The sequence below is a fragment of the Habropoda laboriosa genome, unplaced genomic scaffold (assembly GCF_001263275.1).
Source record: "Habropoda laboriosa isolate 0110345459 unplaced genomic scaffold, ASM126327v1 scaffold1518, whole genome shotgun sequence".
NCBI classification, from domain to species: Eukaryota; Metazoa; Arthropoda; class Insecta; order Hymenoptera; family Apidae; genus Habropoda; species Habropoda laboriosa.
This window is the reverse complement of record NW_017101572.1, coordinates 15767-19063: the sequence shown is the minus strand read 5'-3', so window position 1 is coordinate 19063 and position 3297 is coordinate 15767.

The following is a 3297-nucleotide window of genomic DNA, read 5'->3' as shown; positions in this document are numbered from 1 at the left end:
TTTATAATAAAATTAAAGGGATTGTGAAACTACGATTTCGAAAGGGTTACTTCGTTACATTGGTCTTTTTCTTGTTTTATTTTACGGTTAATTAACACTTGCCGGTTTACTAGGAAATTCGTGTTTTAGATTTCATTTCATGAGTTAGAATTCACGTAACAGAGAGACCGTGTATCATGAAAGGATAATAAATGTGCTTTGGTGATTATAAAAGTGGTCCAAGTCAAAAATCCTCCAAAAAAATTGAATTTGTTACTTATTCTGTGTTGCGTCGATTTTTTTTTCACAGAAAAGAATTGTATTTATAATAAGAAAATACTTTTTAATACACCCAAAGGGAAAATTTTAAATATCTCATAGGACTTGGGCTACTTTCGTAATTATCGGCACAAATAAGTGTTCCTTAAATTTAGAAGGATTTGTTTTTGCTCTTAGAATTGTAACTTAGTTTCATTTTTATTGCAATCGCTCTTGAACTTGAAAACAAAAATTTAACATAAATTTCGGAATGCCGTGTCTAATTTTGAAAAGATCAGTTGTAATCAAATTACAAGTAGTACCTATACTTATGAAATTATTTTAGTGCTTATCCTTTTTACTTATCTCTGTACGCGTAATTTATTCTACGAAGAAGCCTTTAGTGTTACAAAACGAACACAACTGTTTCAAGAACTGAAATAAAATTATGCAATGTGATAGCTTAGCGAATTATGGAAATATTTCTAAGTTTAAATATTTTCATGAAATTTATGTCAGTAGAAAGTCTAATTACCTTCATGAAAAAATATTCCATTTATCCTAAAAAAAATATTAATATAAAAATAATAGAAAAAATACTTTTCTAACCTAGTATACAATTGCTAGATCACAGACTAATTCGAACGTGTGCACTTTAAATTCAAGAAAGGTGAGAAGACTCGGTGATTGAGAAAACTGGAGCAGTCGAAATGCAATTGAAAAGCAGAATGTACCAAATTTTTTACCAAAAATTCTCCATATCACTGAAGTTCATTATGGTATCATGTACCATTGTCTTTGAAATTTTTATGTACCAAATGAAATAGCGTTCTTTGGCCAACAATACAATAACCGCACGTTTATCTGTGACTAATTCTTTCCTTGAGCCCATGGTTGTAACTGGTAGCTCTGTTAGTGTCAAACTGAAGACAACAGGAGGTCTCAAGTGGTACAGAATTTTACCAGATATAAAGGAAACTCTAGTTCCAGTCAGATAACAAACGTATTAAATTATATCGTGTTATGAAAGAGGAGTGAAGAGGAGATAAAATCATCTAACTCCAAATTCTTCATGCTCGTCGATACGAACGATTTCGCACCATTTTTACTGTAGCAATGTTTTCACATTATTTACTGGTATGCATCTTACATATTATGTAAAATAGTTCTTCTATGATAACAGACCTTTCAATTAGTACCAATTTTCTTAAGAAATAATTGTATCATTAATACGCTTTTTACCCGAATTTGCTAGGTGTCCGGACACTTATGGACGGGAGTGTAAGCGATAATAATAATGTTTAACGCATCTAGCTTCGTAAATAATTAGAAGATGTAATTAGGCTTTATTTTGAATAATACCGAGTTTCTTAAATGATCCTTGGAGAAGGTTTATACGCGTGTAAGTTGAGTCATTTGTAAAATGCAATATCCAAGCTCGCAATAATAATTACCAGTTGCAACATGGCCTTAAAAAAATTACTAACAATTTGGTTAAACTTTAAACGAAATAATTCTTCCGAAACATTTATAGAATACAAATGTTTCTTTCGTTTCTATAAGAAAAATATGAAGAGTGTATACGATAAGTGGTCTCGTTCCAGATTTTTATCTGAACAGCTTGAATCTACTTTAGAAACTCGTGCATCACTTTTGATGTATTGTTCAATGAACGAGATGCAAGCTGATAAGAAATAACTAGGTATGTCATTACTGTAAACAGCTTTGTTTTATTAGGAAATCATGGTTCTTAAATATAACACAGTATAGGCCTACGTTTGAAAAGAAATTACCTTTTTTTTTATCAAGGCTGGTACGCAACAACGAAGCTTAATTAATATCAGGAATCTACTTCCATTTTCGTATTCATAATCGCGCGTGGGCGCAGGAACGCACTATTCAAGAAATAATCTTCCAACGTTAACATCACTGGATTTTGCGCGAATAATTGGCCATAATCTCTAAGTGATCTACGAGTTTTTTTAATTTGTTAGACAGTGACTTAACAGTACTTTTAACAAATGTTAATTTGGAGTGCTATACGATCTCCTGTGGCAGAAAATAAATATGGCACAACTGGTTTATTCGTCTATGAGTATATGGTAAAAAACAATGTAATATAACAATATGATCATAATGTAAAATAGATATTAAAATATAACACTATTACTCTAATGCAGTAAAAAATAAGAAAGAGAGGAGGAGGGAGAACTGGGAAAAGGCAGAGAGAGGAAAGCAGGAGGCGGGAAGAAGACAAAAGGTAAACGAGTCAAGGTAGAATAAATGGTATAAGGCAACAAGAACGGAAGGAATACCAAGATATCTAGAGAAAGGATGAGAGTCGCAAGGTTTAGATTAGGGAATGAGGTGAAAGAAGGATAGTATTGGTTAAGGAAAGCGGAAAAGGAATGCGGACTATGTAAAGAAGAGGAAGAGACATGGGAACATGTATGGGAAATATGCGGAAGATACAAGGAAGATCTAGGAGGGTGGCAAGAAAATGTGGAGAGAATGCTAGGAGAGGAAGGCGAGGGGGAAGAGTGGATGATTAACCTAGAAAGGAAAAGGAAAGAAAGGGTTTAAAGGGCGGAAGAGGGAAAGGAGGGAGGAGAGGAAACAAATGGAAACAGAGCCAAAGAAAGAAGATTAGTCGGTGAGATGGAGAGCATAAGGATAGTGCAACAAAGTATAGATAATAGATAATAAATAAAGTATATAAACAGGAGTTAGGATAAGAGTAGGATAAGCTATTTTATAACATATGGACGATTTAGAGAGAAACGGAACTTAGTAATCCCGAAGGGAAAACAATAAAGCATTACATTACTGTAAAAAATAACTTTCGTTAGTTTGTAAGGCGTCAAAGTGCACGTAATCTGAGCGCCAAAACAGTTCGAGGGAAATAAGGAGCTCGAACGTTGCTCAGGGTCGTTCGATGTTAACTCGGAATTGCCTCTTCCATTGCAATATATTTAAAAAATTTGTCTATGCCTGAATTGTTGATAGCAGCAGGTTAATTTTTGCATTTGCGAAAATTACTATTAGGCAGGAGACGATGGA